Source organism: Triticum urartu, chromosome 4A, assembly GCF_056163025.1.
Source record: "Triticum urartu cultivar PI428250 chromosome 4A, HENAU_Tu73, whole genome shotgun sequence".
Classification (NCBI taxonomy): domain Eukaryota; kingdom Viridiplantae; phylum Streptophyta; class Magnoliopsida; order Poales; family Poaceae; genus Triticum; species Triticum urartu.
Window position 1 is genome coordinate 235,580,986 of NC_141876.1, and position 20,834 is coordinate 235,601,819.

General features: G+C 42.2%; 1 pseudogene; it reads right to left on the reverse strand.

Annotated features, from left to right (window-relative positions):
• Positions 1–135: 135 nt before the first annotated feature.
• LOC147975470 (uncharacterized) lies at positions 136–20,248 on the reverse strand (annotated as a pseudogene).
• Positions 20,249–20,834: the final 586 nt, after the last annotated feature.

Genomic DNA, 20,834 nt, shown 5'->3' on the forward strand with positions numbered 1-20,834 from the left:
GAAAACAAGGGGAGACGTAGAAGGTGGGTGGCAGGGCGTCAGGTCAGAGTATGAGGCGCTGATGCCTTTGCCTCCTACTGGCGACCTACTGCCTTGTCTTTCCGCTCTGCCCCTCCCTCCCCGACATCATCATCACTAGTCTCTTTGGGTGATGGCCGGAGAGGGATGTTCCCTTATTGCCTTCTCCTCCCCTGCAACAGTCTTCCAGCTGAGCTTTGGTGGATGACTCCACTGGTGCTCAAGCCAGGGCTTCCTGTTGGTCCTGGAGGTGGTGACCAGCGCACCGCCAAGCTGCTCCCCGTGCCCCTCCTTCACAGCCTTGCCACTCCTGATCTTGTCAGGCCACGTCCGGCGGGACATGACGGGGCCGGGATGGGCTCCTGCTTGGGTTCTTCCTCTAGTCCTCTCCTCTTCCCACCGTAATACCTAGCGGAGGGAAAACAAAAAGAGGAGATTACGGGGCACTTATATTTTTTCAACCATAAAATTGTAGGCAATTGCCAAATTTTAGTTCAAATAATGTAATCTCTTGAATCCGCGTTTGTGTTATGTAAGGTCTTTACTTGTTTGATCAGCATATTAATGAAAATGATGTACCTTGTCAGGGACTCGTGCATGTATATGTCCATGCAGAGGCGGAGTGTCTCTATATTTTTAAATGAATGAGTTTCCACCGACAGGCTATCCTGTCGGTACCCTCTATTTTGTTGTCGGGGAGTCAAGCCTACCGAGCACAAATTGTGATGAGTGACCAGCCCCCCGCCAATCTTTTTTCAACAAAGGACACTGCTACAAACCCGACTGAAGCATCATTCGAGATAAGTTGTGGGAGCACCTAAGTTCCAAAAAGCAGCGAGGTTCTCTTATGCACAAGTTTTTGCTGACAGAACATGTACGGACAAGAGATATAACTTATCTATTTGGCTGGTCAAAGATCATAGTGTAGGCTTCATCTTTCCATCTCCCTTAGGAGGCCAAGTCTTCGGCAGGAGCCTGCAATTTATGCAAATGGAAATTATGCCAAATGCGATCTTATCTACATGAACATGTGATGCTCATGAAATGCTTATGCATGCATGCAACTTGTCGGCCCCCCCAGCGGTTCACTTATTTCTCTGTTCCTCAGGGTCTGCACTTGGCTTTGTACAAGGGGTTAATGCAACTGAGGCAAGTCATGTACAAAAGGGTGGATGCCGGGCAGGGCCCGAAAGCCGCGCCTTATAGGTAGAACTTGCGGAGATGCTCAATATTCCATGAGTTTTGCAATTCAATGTAATCTCCAGTCTCCAAACGGACTGTGCCAGGTCTGGTGACTCGAACTACCTGTTAAGGGCCTTCCCACTTCGGCGTCAACTTGTTTGTACCCTTGGCGGACTGAACGCGCCTAAGGACTAGGTCGCCTTCCTCAAAACACCGGGCGTGAACCCTGTGACTATGATAGCAACGCAGGACTTGCTGGTAGCGTGCAGCACGCGTAGCCACCCGGAGACGGTTGTCCTCGAGAAGCACAGTGTCATCACGCCGGTGCTGATCTTGCACTACTTCATCGTAGGAAAGTACTCAAGGTGACCCACAAACGAGTTCCATGGGGATAACTGCTTCTGCCCTATAGAATAGGGAGAAGGGAGTCTGCCCGTAGCTCGATTTGGTGTCGTTCCGAGGGACTAGAGAACTACCGGTAGATCATCTATCCATCGCCTGCCGCACTTTTGCATCGTATTGTAGGATCGAAAGTATGTCTAGAGGGGGGTGATTAGACTACTTGACCAAATAAAAACTTAACCTTTTCCGAATTTTAGTTCTTGGCAGATTTTAGCTAATTTAGGACAAGTCAAGAAATCATCACATGATTCAAGCAAGCATGCAAAGAGTATATTGGCAGCGGAAAGTAAAGCATGCAACTTGCAAGAATGTAAAGGGAAGGGTTTGGAGAATTCAAACGCTATTGGAGACACAGATGTTTTTCCCGTGGTTCGGATAGGTGGTGCTATCCTACATCCACGTTGATGGAGACTTCAACCCACAAAGGGTAACGGTTGCGTGAGTCCACACAGGGCTCCACCCAAGGGTAACGGTTGCGCGAGTCCACACAGGGCTCCACCCACGAAGGGTCCACGAAGAAGCAACCACCCACAAAGGGTCCACGAAGAAGCAACCTTGTCTATCCCACCAAGGCCATCGCCCACACAGGACTTCCCTCACTAGCGGTAGATCTTCACGAAGTAGGCGATCTCCTTGCCCTTACAAACTCCTTGGTTCAACTCCACAATCTTGTCGGAGGCTCCCAAGTGACACCTAGCCAATCTAGGAGACACCACTCTCCAAAAAGTAACAAATGGTGTGTAGGTAATGAACTCCTTGCTCTTGTGCTTCAAATGACAGTCTCCCCAACACTCAACTCTCTCTCATAGGATTTGGATTTGGTGGAAAGAGGGTTTGAGTGGAAAGCAACTTGGGAAGGCTAGAGATCAAGATTCATATGGTAGGAATGGAATGTCTTGGTCTCAACACATGAGTAGGTGGTTCTCTCTCAGAACATATGAGTTGGAATGGTGTGTGTGTTCTGATGGCTCTCACATCGAATGAGAAGAAGGTGGAGGGGTATATATAGCCTCCACACAAAATCCAACCATTACACACAGTTTTCCAATCTCGGTGGGACCGAATCAACAAACTCGGTCGGACCGAAAATGTAAACCTAGTGACCGTTAGTGATTTTCGGTGGGACTGACATGCAACTCGGTAGGACCGATATGGTTAGGGTTTGGGCATAACGTAATCTCGGTGAGACCGATTACACAAACTCGGTGAGAACGAATTTGGTAATTAGCTAACCAGAGAGTTGGTCAGGCAAACTCGGTGGGACCGATTTGGTCTTTCGGTGAGACCGAGTGGAACTCGGTGAGACCGAAAAGTTACAAAGGGGAAACACTGAGTTTACATTGCAATCTCAGTGGGACCAATTCGCTCTTTCGGTGGGACCGAAAAGTTACGAAAGGGAAACAGAGAGTTTGCAACCCCATCTCGGTGAGACCGAGATCCCTATCGGTAGGACCGAATTGCTAGGGTTTGGCAGTGGCTAATGACAAGTGAAACTCGGTGGTGCTGGATAGGAAGAATCGGTAGGACCGAGTTTGGCTTAGGGTTTAGGTCATATGTGGATATGGGAAAGTAGTTGAGGGTTTTGGAGCATATCACTAAGCACATGAAGCAAGAGGCTCATTAAGCAACACCTCATCCCTCCTTGATAGTATTGGCTTTTCCTAAAGACTCAATGTGATCTTGGATCACTAAAATATAAAATGAGGAGTCTTGAGCTTTCAAGCTTGAGCCAATCCTTTGTCCTTAGCATTTTGAGGGTTCCACTTTCACATCCATGCCATGCCAATCATTGATCTTTCCTGAAATAATCATCTTGGAATAGCATTAGCTCAACGAGCTATATGTTGTTATGAATTACCAAAACCACCTAGGGATAGTTGCACTTTCACGTATCAAATGTTCTTGTCTTGAGTCCTCGCAACACTTCAGCGTTCACCCTCTAAGCTTGTCCATTGCTTCTGGGATGTGCAACAGAGGGAAATGAGATCTTTCTTCCGAGGGCATGAACATATTGCATGAAGGCGTGGCTCATGAACTGGGTGCCATTGTCGGTGATGATCCGGGCAGCGACCCCGAAGCGGCACACCAATCCTTTCAAGAACTTGATAGTTGACTGAGCAGTCACCTTTCTCATAGCATCTACTTCCGGCCACTTTGTAAACTTGTCTATGGCAATGAACAAGAATTCAAAGCCCCCGGCAGCTCGGGGGAAAGGGCCGAGGATATCAAGCCCCCAGACCGAAAACGACCATGACAAAGGGATTGTTTGAGGAGCTTGTGTAGGCAGATAGATGTTCTTGGAATGGAACTAGCAGGCTTCACACTTGGTGACTAGCTTGACCGCATCTTGGAGGGTTGTGGGCCAATAGAATCCTTGCGGGAATTGATACGTCTCCGTCGTATCTACTTTTCCAAACACTTTTGCCCTTGTTTTGTACTCTAACTTCCATGATTTGAATGGAACTAACCCGGACTGGCGCTGTTTTTAGAAGAATTGCCATGGTGTTATTTATGTGCAGAAATAAAAGTTCTCGGAATGACCTGAAAATCAACGGAGATTATTTTTGGAATATATAAAAAATACTGGAAGAAGAATCCACGTTAGGGGGGCCACACCATGTCCACGAGGGTGGGGGCGCGCCCCCCTGCCTCGTGGGCCCCCTGACGCTCCACCGACCTCAACTCCAACTCCATATATTCGTGTTCAGGGAGAAAAAAAATCAGAGATAAGGATTCATCACGTTTTACGATACGGAGCCGCCACCAAGCCCTAAACTCTCTCTCCAGAGGGATGATCTGGAGTCCGTTTGGGGCTTCGGAGAGGGGAATCCGTCGCCATCGTCATCATCAACCTTCCTCCATCACCAATTTCATGATGCTCACCGCCGTGCATGAGTAATTCCATCATAGGCTTGCTGTATGGTGATGGGTTGGGTGAGATTTATCATGTAATCGAGTTAGTTTTGTTAGGGTTTGATCCCTAGTATCCACTATGTTCTGAGATTGATGTTGCTATGACTTTGCTATGCTTAATGCTTGTCACTAGGGCCCGAGTGCCATGATTTAACATCTGAACCTATTGTGTTTTCATGAATATATGTGAGTTAGTGATCCTATCTTGCAAGTCTATAGTCACCTATTATGTGTTATGATCCATTAACCCCGAAGTGACAATAATCGAGACCATTAACGGTGATGACCGTAGTTTGAGGATTTAATGTATTCACTATGTTTTAATGCTTTGGTCCGGTACTCTATTAAAAGGAGGCCTTAATATCCCTTAGTTTCCAATAGGACCCCGCTACCACGGGAGGGTAGGACAAAAGATGTCATGTAAGTTCTTTTCCATAAGCACGTATGACTATATTCGGAATACATGCCTACATTACATTGATGAACTGGAGCTAGTTCTGTGTCACCCTATGATATAACTATTGCATGATCGATCGCATCGGACATAATTCTCCATCACCGATCCAATGCCTATGAGCTTTTCATATATTGTTTTTCATTTATTTACTTTTCCGTTGCTACTATTACAATCACTATAAAACCCAAAAATATTACTTTTGCTACCGTTACCATTATTATCATATTACTTTGCTACTAAATACCTTGCTGCAGATATTAAGTTTCCAGGTGTGGTTGAATTGACAACTCAGCTGCTAATACTTGAGAATATTCTTTGTCTCCCCTTGTGTCGAATCAATAAATTTGGTTTGAATACTCTACCCTCGAAAACCGTTGTGATCCCCTATACTTGTGGGTTATCAAGACTATTTTTTGGCGCCATTGCCAGGGAGCATAGCTCTATTCTTTGAGTCACTTGGGATTTATATCTGCTGGTCACTATGAAGAACTTGAAAGATCAAAGAACGAAGATTTTTCCCTCAACTACGAGGGGAGGTAAGGAACTGCCATCTAGCTCTGCACTTGATTCACCTTCTGTTTTGAGTAAACTTGCGACACCTACACCTGCTATTAATTCTGATATGCAACATGTTATTGATGATGCCACTTCTGCTTTGCATAATACTTATGATGAAACTACTTCTATGCTTGATAATATTGTGCCACTAGGTGAATTTCTTGATGAACAACTGGCTAAGGCTAGAGAGAATGAAATTATTGAAACTGATAATATTGATGAAAGTGATGATGAAGATTCTCCCCTAGATATGAATTGCATGTTGTTCCTGGGGGTTATGTTATGGATGAAGAAATTGCTAGAGACTTCTTAGCTCGCAATGATAGATCTGATCTTAAGAAATTATTAGTTATGCTTAAAGAAAAGTCTTTGAATGCTAGAATGAAATATGAACCTGCTTTTGCTACTTCACCTATCTTTATTACTGATAAGGATTATGATTTCTCTATCGATCCTGAGATGATTACTTTGGTTGAATCTGATCCTTTCTATGGCTATGAATATGAAACTGTTGTGGCGCATCTTACTAAATTAAATGATATAGCCACCCTATTTACTAATGATGAGAAAACTCGCTACTATTATATCCTTAAGTTATTTCCGTTCTCAATAAGGGTGATGCAGAAACATGGTTTAATTCTCTTGATCCTGGTTGTGTGCGTAGTCCCCAGTATATGATTTATTACTTCTCTGCTAAATATTTCCCGGCTCATAAGAAACAAGTTGCTTTAAGGGAAATATATAATTTTGTGCAAATTGAAGAAGAGAGTCTGCCACAAGCTTGGGGGAGGCTTCTCCGATTACTTAATGCTTTGCCTGATCATCCTCTTAAGAAAAATGAAATACTTGATATGTTTTATAATGGAATAACCGATGCTTCTAGAGATTACCTGGATAGTTGTGTTGGTTGTGTTTTGAGGGAAAGAACTGTTGATCAAAGCTGAATTGCTATTGAATAATATGTTGACTAATGAAAATAATTGGACAATTTCTGAACCAACTCCTAAAATGACTCTGAAGAAAAGGGGTATTCTATTTCTCAGTCCTGAAGATATGCAAGAGGCAAAGAAATCTATGAAAGAAAATGCTATTAAAGCTGAAGATGTTAAGAATTTGCCACCTATTGAAGAAATACATGGTCTTGATAACCCGACAAACGTAGTATAGGTAAATTCTCTGTATATATTTGATTAATGTGAAATTCCATTTACTAAATTTGCTAGCCAGTGCTTGGATGAGTTTGATGACTTTATGGTTAAACAAGAAAACTTCAATGCTTATGTTGGTAGACAATTGAAATAAAATGCTGATATGCTTGAACAATTGAGTGATTATATGGCTAATGTTAAAGGTGAACTTAACCTTATTAGTAAACATGCTTCTATGTTTACCACTCAAGTGGAAGAAGTACGTAAAGCTCAGAATGATTTTCTCAATGAATCAAATAAGAAGAAGAATGATAATGCTGCTTGGGTGCTGTCCTTACTTGGACAAACATCCCACTTATGATTAACCTCTATTGCAAGCATCCGCAACTACAACTAAAGTATTAAGGTAAACCTAACCATAGCATGAAACATATGGATCCAAATCAGCCCCTTACGAAGCAACGCATGAACTAGGGTTTCAGCTTCTGTCACTCTAGAAACCCATCATCTACTTATTACTTCCCAATGCCTTCCTTTAGGCCCAAATAATGGTGAAGTGTCATGTAGTCGACGTTCACATAACACCACTAGAGGAGAGACAACATACATCTCATCAAAATATCAAACGAATACCAAATTCACATGACTACTAATAGCAAGACTTCTCCCATGTCCTCAAGAACAAACGTAACTACTCACAAAGCATATTCATGTTCATAATCAGAGGGGTATTAATATGCATATAGGATCTGAACATATGATATTCCACCAAATAAACCAACTAGCATCAACTACAAGGAGTAATTAACACTACTAGCAACCCACAGGTACCAATCCCAAACTTGGAGACAAGAATTGGATACAAGAGATGAACTAGGGTTTTGAGAGGAGATGGTGCTGGTGAAGATGTTGATGGAGATTGCCCTCTCCCGATGAGAGGAGCGTTGGTGATGACGATGGCGATGATTTCCCACTCCCGGAGGGAAGTTTCCCCAGCAGAACAGGTCCCCCAGCCCCATCGGAGGGCCACCAGGGGGCCCATGAGGAAGGGGGGCGCGCCCCCACCCTCGTGGGCAGGGTGTGGCCCCCCTGGTGAACTTCTCGCACTCAATATTTATTATATATTCTGAAATTGACTTCCGTGAAGTTCAGGACTTTTGGAGCTGTGGAGAATAGGTCTCTAATATTTGCTCCTTTTCCAGCCCAGAATCCCAGCTGTCGGCATTCTCCCTCTTTATGTAAACCTTGTAAAATAAGAGAGAATAGGCATAAGTATTGTGACATAATGTGTAATAACAGCCCATAATGCAATAAATATTGATATAATAGCATGATGCAAAATGGAAGTATCAAGGGCCACCCCAAGAGAATTGAGCAAGATTCTCAGAGAACTAATGTTGATGCACCTAGTCCTTCTAAAAGGAAGAAAAAGAAAAATCATAGGACTTTGCATGCTTCTAGTGAACCTGTTGTTGACATACTTGAGAACCCCAATGATATTTCTATTTATGATGCTGAAACACAATCTGGTAATGCACATGAACCTAGTGATAATGTTAATGATGATGTTCATGTTGATGCTCAACCTAGCAATGGTAATGATGTAGAAATTGAACCTGGTGTTGATCTTGATAACCCACAATCAAAGAATCAACATTATGATAAGAGAGACTTTGTTCCTATGAAGCACGGTAAAGAAAGAGAACCATCGGTTCAGAAACCCATGCCTTTTCCTCCTAAACCATCCAAGAAAAAGGATGATGAGGATTTTGAGCGCTTTGCTAAAATGATTAGACCTATCCTTTTGCGTATGTGTTTAACTGATATGCTTAAAATGAATCCTTATGCTAAATACATGAAGGAAATTGTTACTGATAAAAGAAAGATACCGGAAGCTAAAATTTCCACCATGCTTGCAAATTATACTTTTAAAGGTGGAATACCAAAGAAACTTGGAGATCCAGGAGTACCAACTATACCATGCTCCATTAAAAGAAACTATGTTAAAACTGCTTTATGTGATCTTGGAGTCGGTGTTAGTGTTATGCATGTCTCTTTATATTGTAGAGTTGATTTGAATAAGTTGACACCTACTGAAATATCTTTGCAAATGGCTATTAAATCAACTGCTATACCTGTCGGTATTTGTGAGGATGTGCCTGTTGTGGTTGCAAATGTTACTATTTTAACGGACTTCGTTATTCTTGATATTCTCGAGGACGATAGTATGTCTATTACTCTTGGAAGACCCTTTTTGAATACTGCAGGGGCTGTTATTGATTGCAACAAAGGAAATGTCACTTTTCATGTTAATGGTAATGAGCATACGGTACACTTTCCGAGGAAACAACCTCAAGTCCACAGTATCAATTCTATTGGAAAATTTTCAAAAATTACTATTGGAGTTTTTGAATTTCCTCTTCCTACTGTCAAGAAGAAATATGATATTCTTATTGTGGGGGATGTGCATATCCCCGTTGAGGTAACCTCGTGTTATTAGAAAATTCTTCGGTTTCATGCGATTCGGAATGAGCTTGTTAACAAGACCTGATCAACCTTGTTAGTGGATTCCTTTTGACGAGCATGAGATGGATGAATTTAGAAAACACAACTCTCTGTACCCTCTTTTTACTTTCTATTATTTATGTTAAATAAAGCAATAATAGTATTTTCTGTCTGTTTTCTGAATTATCCATGCAATAAAAAATTACCTCGAAAATAAAAGTTCTCCAAATGCCCTGAAAATTAAATATGATTTTTTTCTAGAATATTTGAGAATATCTGGAACTGAGAACATAGTAGGGGGAGCAGCCACGTGCCCATGAGGGTGGAGGGCGCGCCCCCTACCTCGTGGACCCCACGTGGGTCCCCTCCACTTATTCCAGCCACCACACACTCCTTCTTCCTCCCAAAAAACTCACTAGCCAGCTCAAACCAGAGTTCTTGCTCATCTTGCTGCCACTTTCGATATTCTTGCTCAAAGCTCCATTCACAAAACTGCTTTGGGGGATTGTTCTTTGGTATGTGACTCCTCCAACGGTCCAATTAGTTTCTGTTCTAGTGCTTTATTCATTGCAATTTTTCGTTGCTTAGGTGACCCTGTTCTTGAGCTTGCATGTCAAATTTATGTGGTCAAAAGTAGTTTTAATGCATGATATGGCCTCTAGGCACTTGTAGGAGTAGTTGCTATCAATTTTGTTGAGTTTGCCTCACTTTTATTTTAATTTACTAAAAATTACAGAAATTTTCAGAAAAAGATGAAGAGATTTTTGAGGGGCTCATCGCGCTGAAGCTCGAAGGTTAAGCAAAGTGAAGAGAAAAAGAATCCCAAGTATAATCTCCCTCGTACTGTGGAGGTTCGACCATGTGAATGGCCTTGTGATGAGTTCTTGAAAGAAGCCTGGATTCATGAAGATTTTTATCATTTGGCTGAGAATGCAGGCCTCACCGCCTTCTTCCACAACCAACGTGAACAATATCTCTTACTCACCAATACCTTTGTGCAAAATTTTCATTTCCATGCTAGGAGATCACCACCTTCGGTGGAATTTTATTTATATGATGTTCATAAGGAGATGTCACTTTATGATTTTTGCCGGGTCTGTTTGATAGCCTTTGAGGGAAGCATAGAGGAACCACATCGCAATGATGTGGAGGGATTTATTGATATGATTGTTGTAGGGGAAACGAGGAAAGTTTCCGATGCGAGAATCACTAGCATACATTTTCCTGTTCTATGTTACTTCGCAATATTTGCTAGTAGATGCTTAATTGGTCGCGGGAACTGTGGGAATCTTAGTGCTCCTGATATTGCTATTTCGAGCCATGCCTTGTTTAATGATACTACTTTCAGCTTAGGCACTATTGTTGCTAGACGGTTAAATCTGAACCATACAAACGGCCCTGTCCTCGGATGCATTTTTGCCTCGCGCCTTGTTGCACACTTTAACATACCTATCAGGCACTATGAGAAAGAGGAAAAGTTGCTGCCTCCTATTGCTCTAGGTTATAAGAGTATGGTAGCACATGAGTTTATTGTTAAGGATGGAAATAAGACACTCAAATATAAATTGATATTTAACAAAAACTATTGTGAGTTTATTACCTTGCCTGCGCCCTCTTTGTTTAACATATTTCCAGGCATATACCTTATTCCACCGTAGGACATTCTTGCCTACCGGAACCAAATGTCAGCTGCAGAGCCGGAGCCACCATCTGACCCTCACCATCAGTCCGTTTATCAGTGGAATCCGGAGGAGATCGCCAATTAGTGGCAATCTGAGGACCCATCTCAGCACGACTCCAACTACAGTTTTGATGCATGGGCATAGACCAACTTAGGCCAAAAGCCTAAGCTTGGGGGAGTACGTATTTCTCACCGACATTACATTCATGTTCACACACTCATGCTAGTTGTCGGTGCTCATACTTTTCCATTGTATCATCCATGCTAGTTTATTTTCTTTTTAAGCTTTCTTTTTGTGTTTTTGAAAAACCTTAAGAAAAAACAAAAAAATTGGTTGTAGCTTTCAGCTAGTTTACTTTCCATGCCTGTAGTAGTATAATTAAAAAGAAAACCCAAAAAGATTTCTCGTTCTTCTTTTGCTTGTTGGGAACTTTCCCGTGTAAATAGTTTTATTTCTTTTCTTTCCTTTGGGGGTCGAGAGGAGAAGACCTTAATGAAAATGTAGAGTGGCTCTTATATGCATTATTGTTGATCTAACAAAGAGCCCATATTACCTTGTCTTCTCTCTTGAATTGAATGCTTGCAGATTCCAGCTTAGTCCAATGCACGTGAAGTATTATTATTATCTGCACAGTTCGGTCGTGCAAGTGAAAGGCAATAATGACGATATATGATGAACTGATTGAGATGATAAAAACTGGTATGAACTCAACCTCTCTTGTTTTTGTAAATATGATTAGTCCATCGTTCCTGATTCAGCCTATTATGAATGAAACATGTTTGCAATGACAATTAGAGATTGTAGTTGCTTATGCCATCCTTAATTAGCTAGGAATTTATAATGGTTTACCTTGCGTGCCAACATTCTATTAAAATGGTTGTGATGTGGTATGATAGGCTGGTAGCCTCCTTTGAACGATTCGAGTGGCTTGACTTGGCACATGGTCACGCATGTAGTTGAAACAAAATCAACATAGCCTCTACGATATTTATGTTCATGGTGCATTGTATCCTACTCATGCTTGCATTCAGTGTTGATTAATTTTAATGCATGTTCATGACTGTTGTCGCTCTCTAGCTGGTCGCTTCCCAGTCTTTTTCTAGCCTTAACTTGTACTAAGCGGGAATACTGCTTGTGCATCCAATTCCATAAAACCCCAAAGTTATTCCATATGAGTCCACCATACCTACCTATATATGGTATCTACCTGCCGTTCCAAGTTAATTTGTATGTGCCAAACTCTAAACCTTCAAATAAACATTCTGTTTTGTATGCTCGAATAGCTCATGTATCAACTAGGGTTGTATGTATCCTCCATGCTAGGCAGGTTATTCTCAAGAGGAGTGGACTCCGCTCCTCACTCACGAGAAAATGGCTGGTCACCGGGATGCCCAGTCCCATGCTCAAATCAAATCAAAATAATTGCAAACAAAACTCCCCCAGGATTGTTGTTAGTTGGAGGCACCCGTTGTTTCAGGCAAGCCATGGATTGATGCTTGTTGGTGGCGGGTGAGTATAAACTTTACCATTCTTCTTGGGAACCGCCTATAATGCGTGTAGCATGGAAGATATCGAGATCTCTTGGTTGTTATGTTGACAATGAAAGTATACCGCTCAAAATATTATTCATCTCTATTTCAAAATCGAGCTCTGGCAGCTCTACAAATCCCTGCTTCCCTCTGCGAAGGGCCTATCCATTTACTTTTATGTTGAGTCATCATCCTCTTATTAAAAAGCACCTGTTGGAGAGCACCGCTGTCATTTGCATCCATTACTGTTAGTTTACATTGAGTATGATTTGACTGGATCTCTTTTACCATGAATTACAATGTCTAGTCAGTCGTTAATCTTTAAAGGTGCTCTGAATTTATGTTTTGCGGTCTCAGAAAGGGCTAGCGAGATACCATCTTGTTATATTATATTATGATTGTATTGAGAAAGTGTTGTCATCCAAGATTTATTATTATTGTTCGCTAGTTGATTATGCCATTGATATGAGTAAACATGAGACCTAAATGTTATTGTGAATATGGTTAGTTCATAATCTTTGCTGAAAACTTGAATGCTGGCTTTACATATTTGCAACAACAATAGCAAACAGAGTTTGTAAAAGTTTTTCTTTATCACTTTCAGTTTATCAACTGAATTTCTTGAGGACAAGCAAAGGTTTAAGCTTGGGGGAGTTGATACGTCTCCGTCATATCTACTTTTCCAAACACTTTTTCCCTTGTTTTGGACTCTAACTTGCATGATTTGAATGGAACTAACCCAGACTGACGTTGTTTTTAGCAGAATTGGCATGGCGTTACTTTTGTGCAGAAATAAAGTTCTCGGAATGACCTGAAAATCAACGGACAAGCAAAGGTTTTTGGAATATATAAAAAATACTAGAAGAAGAATCCACGTCAGGGGGCCCACACCTTGTCCACGAGGGTGAGGGTGGGCCTACCCCCCTGGGCACGCTCCCTGCCTCGTGGCCCCCCTGACGCTCCATCGACCTCAACTCCAACTCCATATATTCACGTTCAGGGAAATAAAAATCAGAGAGAAGGATTCATCGCGTTTTACGATTCGGAGCCGCCGCCCAAGCCCTAAATTCTCTCGGGAGGGCTGATCTGGAGTCCGTTCGAGGCTCTAGAGAGGGGAATCCGTCGCCATCGTCATCATCAACCTTCCTCCATCACCAATTTCATGATTCTCACCGCCGTGCGTGAGTAACTCCATCGTAGGTTTGCTGGACGTTGACGGGTTGGATGAGATTTATCATGTAATCGAGTTAGTTTTGTTAGGGTTTGATCCCTAGTATCCACTATGTTCTGAGATTGATGTTGCTATGACTTTGCTATGCTTAATGCTTGTCACTAGGGACCGAGTGCCATGACTTCAGATCTCAACCTATTGTGTTTTCATGAATATATGTGAGTTCGTGATCCTATCTTGCAAGTCTGTAGTAACCTATTATGTGTTATGATCCATTAACCCAGAAGTGACAATAATCAGGACCGTTACCGGTGATGACCGTAGTTTGAGGAGTTCATGTATTCACTATGTGTTAATGCTTTGGTCCGGTACTCTATTAAAAGGAGGCCTTAATATCCCTTAGTTTCCAATAGGACCCTGCTGCCACAGGAGGGTAGGACAAAAATGTCATGCAAGTTTTTTTCCATAAGCACGTATGACTATATTCGGAATGCGTGCCTTCATTACATTGATGAACTGGAGCTAGTTCTATGTCACCCTATGTTATAACTGTTGCATGATTGATCGCATTCGAGATAATTCTCTATCACCGATGCAATGCCTACAAGCTTTTCATATATTGTTCTTCGCTTATTTACTTTTCCGTTGCTACTATTACAATCACTATAAAACCCAAAAATATTACTTTTTCTACCGTTACCATTATTATCATATTACTTTGCTACTAAATACCTTGCTGCAGATATTAAGTTTCAAGGTATGGTTGAATTGACAACTCGGCTGCTAATACTTGAGAATATTCGGCTCCCCTTGTGTCAAATCAATAAATTTGGGTTGAATACTCTACCCTCGAAAACGTTTGCGATCCCATATACTTGTGGGTTATCAGGAATGCTTTGCCAACAACAATCCTTGATCCACTTTGGGAGCCGCACATGTTGGGGAACGTAGTAATTTCAAAATTTTCCTACGCACACGCAAGATCATGGTGATGCATAGCAACGAGAGGGGAGAGTGTTGTCCACATACCCTCGTAGACCGAAAGCGGAAGCGTTAGCACAACGCGGTTGATGTAGTTGTTCGTCTTCACAATCCGACCGATCAAGTACCGAATGTACGGCACCTCCGAGTTCAGCACACGTTTAGCCCGATGATGTCCCTCGAACTCCGATCCAGCCGAGTGTTGAGGGAGAGTTTCGTCAGCACGACGGCGTGGTGACGATGTTGATGTTCTACCGACGCAGGGCTTCGCCTAAGCACCGCTACAGTATTATCGAGGTGGACTATGGTGGAGGGGGGCACCGCACATGGCTAAGAGATCAATGATCAATTTTTGTGTCTCTAGGTGGCCCCCTGCCCCCGTATATAAAGGAGCAAGGGGGGTGTGGCCGGGCAAGGGAGAGGGCGCGCCAGGAGGATTCCTACTCCCACTGGGAGTAGGACTCCCCCCTTTCCTAGTTGGATTAGGACATTAGGGGGAAGGAGTGGAGGAGAAGGAAGGAAGGGGGGGGCGCCGCCCCCCTCTCCTTGTCCTATTCGGACTAGGGGGAGGGGCGCACGGCCAGCCCTTGCCTCCTCTCCTCTCTTCCACCTAGGCCCACTAAGGCCCATTTGATTCCTGGGGGGTTCCAGTAACCTCCCGGTACTCCGGTAAAATCCCGATTTTACCCGGAACACTTCCGATATCCAAACATAGGCTTCCAATATATCAATCTTCATGTCTCGACCATTTCGAGACTCCTCGTCATGTCTGTGATCACATCCGGGACTCCGAACATCCTTCGGTACATCAAAACATATAAACTCATAATATAACTGTCATCGTAACGTTAAGCGTGCGGACCCTACGGGTTCGAGAACTATGTAGACATGACCGAGACACGTCTCCGGTCAATAACCAATAGCGGAACCTGGATGCTCATATTGGCTCCTACATATTCTACGAAGATCTTTATCGGTCAGAACGCATAACAACATACGTTGTTCACTTTGTCATCGGTATGTTACTTGCCCGAGATTCGATCGTCGCTATTTCAATACCTAGTTCAATCTCATTACCAGCAAGTCTCTTTACTCGTTCCGTAATATATCATCCCGCAACTAACTCATTAGTTGCAATGCTTGCAAGGCTTAAGTGATGTGCATTACCGAGAGGGCCCAGAGATACCTCTCCGACAATCGGAGTGACAAATCCTAATCTCGAAATATGCCAACCCAACAAGTACCTTCGGAGACACCTGTAGAGCACCTTTATAATCACCCAGTTACGTTGTGATGTTTGGTAGCACACAAAGTGCTCCTCCGGTAAACGGGAGTTGCATAATCTCATAGTCATAGGAACATGTATAAGTCATGAAGAAAGCAATAGCAACATACTAAACGATCGTGTGCTAAGCTAACGGAATGGGTCATGTCAATCACATCATTCTCCTAATGATGTGATCCCGTTAATCAAATGACAACCCCTGTCAATGGCTAGGAAACTTAACCATCTTTGATCAACGAGCTAGTCAAGTAGAGGCATAATAGTGACACTCTGTTTGTATATCTATTCACACATGTATTATGTTTCCGGTTAATACAATTCTAGCATGAATAATAAACATTTATCATGATATAAGGAAATAAATAATAACTTTATTATAGCCTCTAGGGCATATTTCCTTCAGTCTCCCACTTGCACTAGTGTCAATAATATAGATTACACAGTAATGATTCTAACACCCATGGAGCCTTGGTGCTGATCATGTTTTGCTCGTGGAAGAGGCTTAGTCAACGGGTCTGCAACATTCAGATCTGTATGTATCTTGCAAATTTATATGTCTCCCACCTGGACTAGATCCCGGATGGAATTGAAGCGTCTCTTGATGTGCTTGGTTCTCTTGTGAAATCTGGATTCCTTCGCTAAGGCAATTGCTCCAGTATTGTCACAAAAGATTTTCATTGGACCCGATGCACTAGGTATGACACCTAGACGGATATGAACTCCTTCATCCAGACTCCTTCATTTGCTGCTTCCGAAGCAGCTATGTACTCCGCTTCACATGTAGATCCCGCCACGATGCTTTGTTTAGAACTGCACCAACTGACAGCTCCACCGTTCACTGTAAACACGTATCCGGTTTGCGATTTAGAATCGTCCGGATCAGTGTCAAAGCTTGCATCAACGTAACCATTTACGATGAGTTCTTTGTCACCTCCATAAACGAGAAACATATCCTTAGTCCTTTTCAGGTACTTCTGGATGTTCTTGACCGCTATCCAGTGATCCACTCCTGGATTACTTTGGTACCTCCCTTCTAGACTTATAGCAAGGCACACATCAGGTCTGGTACACAACATTGCATACATGATAGAGCCTATGGCTGAAGCATAGGGAACATCTTTCATTTTCTCTCTATCATCTGCAGTGGTCGGGTATTGAGTCTTACTCAACTTGACGCCTTGTAACACAGGCAAGAACCCTTTCTTTTCTTGATCCATTTTGAACTTCTTCAAAACATTGTCAAGGTATGTGCTTTGTGAAAGTCCAATTAAGTGTCTTGATCTATCTCTATAGATCTTAATGCCCAATATATAAGCAGCTTCACCGAGGTCTTTCATTGAAAAACTCTTATTCAAGTATCCCTTTATGCTAGCCAGAAATTCTATAGCATTTCCGATCAGCAATATGTCATCCACATATAATATCAGAAATGCTACAGAGCTCCCACTCACTTTCTTGTAAATACAGTCTTCTCCAAAAGTCTGTATAAAACCAAATGCTTTGATCACACTATCAAAGCGTTTATTCCAACTCCGAGAGGCTTGCACCAGTCCATAAATGGATCGCTGGAGCTTGCACACTTTGTTAGCTCCCTTTGGATCGACGAAACCTTCGAGTTGCATCATATACAACTCTTCTTCCAGAAATCCATTCAAGAATGCAGTTTTGACATCCATCTGCCATATATCATAATCATAAAACGCGACAATTGCTAACATGATTCGGACAGATTTAAGCATCGCTACGGGTGAGAAGGTCTCATCATAGTCAATCCCTTGAACTTGTCGAAAACCTTTCGCAACAAGTCGAGCTTTGTAGACTGTAACATTACCGTCAGCGTCAGTCTTCTTCTTGAAGATCCATTTATTCTCAATTGCTTGCCGATCAACGGGTAAGTCAACCAAAGTCCACACTTTGTTCTCATATATGGATCCAATATCAGATTTCATGGCTTCAAGCCATTTTGCGGAATCTGGGCTCACCATCGCTTCTTCATAGTTCGTAGGTTCATCATGATCTAGTAGCATGACTTCCAGAACAGGATTACCGTACCACTCTGGTGCGGAGCTTACTCTGGTTGATCTACGAAGATCAGTAGCAACTTGATCTGACATTTCATGATCATCATCATTAACTTCCTCACTAGTTGGTGTAGGTGTCACAGAAACCGATTTCTGTGATGTATTACTTTCCAATAAGGGAGCAGGTACAGTTACCTCATCAAGTTCTACTTTCCTCCCACTCACTTCTTTCGAGAGAAACTCCTTCTCTAGAAAGGATCCATTCTTGGCAACGAATGTCTTGCTTTCGGATCTGTGATAGAAGGTGTACCCAACAGTCTCCTTTGGGTATCCTATGAAGACACATTTCTCTGATTTGGGTTCGAGCTTATCAGATTGAAGCTTTTTCACATAAGCATCGCAGCCCCAAACTTTAAGAAATGACAACTTTGCTTTCTTGCCAAACCAAGTTCATAAGGCGTTGTCTCAACGGATTTTGGTGGTGCCCTATTTAACGTGAATGCGGTCGTCTCTGAAGCATAACCCCAAAACGATAGCGGTAAATCTGTAAGAGACATCCTAGATCGCACCATATCAAGTAAAGTGCGATTACGACGTTCGGACAGACCATTACGCTGTGGTGTTCCGGGTGGCATGAGTTGCGAAACTATTCCGCATTGTTTGAAATGTAGACCAAACTCGTAACTCAAATATTCTCCTCCACGATCAGATCGTAGAAACTGTATTTTCTTGTTACGATGATTTTCAACTTCACTATGAAATTCTTTGAACTTTTCAAATGTTTCAGACTTATGCTTCATTAAGTAGATATACCCATATCTGCTTAAATCATCTGTGAAGGTGAGAAAATAACGATATCTGTCACGAGCCTCAACATTCATTGGACCACATACATCTGTATGTATGATTTCCAACAAATCTGTTGCTCTCTCCATAGTACCGGAGAACGGCGTTTTAGTCATCTTTCCCATGAGGCACGGTTCGCAAGTACCAAGTGATTCATAATCAAGTGGTTCCAAAAGTCCATCAGTATGGAGTTTCTTCATGCGCTTTATACCGATATGACCTAAACGGCAGTGCCACAAATAAGTTGCACTATCATTATCAACTCTGCATCTTTTGGCTTCAACATTATGAATATGTGTATCACTACTATCGAGATTCATCAAAAATAGACCACTCTTCAAGGGTGCATGACCATAAAAGATATTACTCATATAAATAGAACAACCATTATTCTCTGATTTAAATGAATAACCGTCTCGTATCAAACAAGATCCAGATATAATGTTCATGCTCAACGCTGGCACCAAATAACAATTATTTAGGTCTAATACTAATCCCGAAGGTAGATGTAGAGGTAGTGTGCCGACCGTGATCACATCGACTTTGGAACCGTTTCCCACGCGCATCATCATCTCGTCCTTTGCCAGTGTTCGCTTAATCCGTAGTCCCCGTTTCGAGTTGCAAATATTAGCAACAGAACCAGTATCAAATACCCAAGTGCTACTGCAAGCTCTAGTAAGGTACACATCAATAACATGTATATCACATATACCTTTGTTCACCTTTCCATCCTTCTTATCCGCCAAATACTTGGGGCAGTTCTACTTTGAGTGACCAGTCTGCTTGCAGTAGAAGCACTCAGTTTCAGGCTTAGGTCCAGACTTGGGTTTCTTCTCCTGAGCAGCAACTTGCTTGCTGTTCTTTTTGAAGTTCCCCTTCTTATTCCCTTTGCCCTTTTTCTTGAAACTAGTGGTCTTGTTGACCATCAACACTTGATGCTCCTTCTTGATTTCTACCTCCGTAGCTTTTAGCATTGCGAAGAGCTCGGGAATTGTCTTATTCATCCCTTGCATATTATAGTTCATCACGAAGCTCTTGTAGCTTGGTGGCAGTGATTGAAGAACTCTATCAATGACACTATCAACCGGAAGATTAACTCCCAGCTGAGTCAAGTGATTATGGTACCCAGACATTCTGAGTATATGTTCACTGACAGAACTATTCTCCTCCATCTTACAACTGTAGAACTTATTGGAGACTTCATATCTCTCAATCAGGGAATTTGCTTGAAATATTAACTTCAACTCCTGGAACATCTCATATGCTCCATGACGTTAAAAACATCGTTGAAGTCCCGGTTCTAAGCCGTAAAGCATGGCACACCGAACTATCGAGTAGTCATCAACACGCAACTGCCAGTCATTCACAATTTCTGCAGTTGCTGGCGCAGGAGGTACACCTAGCGGTGCTTACAGGACGTAACTCTTCTCTGCAGCAATGAGGATAATCCTCAAGTTACGGACCCAGTCTGTGTAATTGCTACCATCATCTTTCAATTTTGCTTTCTCAAGGAATGCATTAAAATTCAACGGAACAATAGCACGGGCCATCTATCAACAATCAAACATAGACAAGCAATATACTATCAGGTACTAAGTTCATGATAAATTTAAGTTCAATTAATCATATTACTTAAGAACTCCCACTTAGAAAGACATCCCTCTAATCCTCTAAGTGATCACGTGATCCAAATCAACTAAACCATAACTGATCATCACGTGAAATGGAGTAGCTTTCAATGGTGAACATCACTATGTTGATCATATCTACTATATGATTCACGCTCGATATTTCGGTCTCTGTGTTCCGAGGCCATATCTGCATATGCTAGGCTCGTCAAGTTTAACCTGAGTATTCTGCGTGTGCAAAACTGGCTTGCACCCGTTGTAGATGAACGTAGAGCTTATCACACCTGATCATCATGTGGTGTCTGGGAAAGACGAGCTTTGGCAATGGCGCCTACTCAGGGAGAACACTTTTATCTTGAAATTTAGTGAGAGATCATCTTATAATGCTACCGTCAATAAGAGCAAGATAAGATGCATAAAAGATAAACATCACATGCAATCAATATAAGTGATATGATATGGCCATCATCATCTTGTGCTTGTGATCTCCATCTCTGAAGCACTGTCA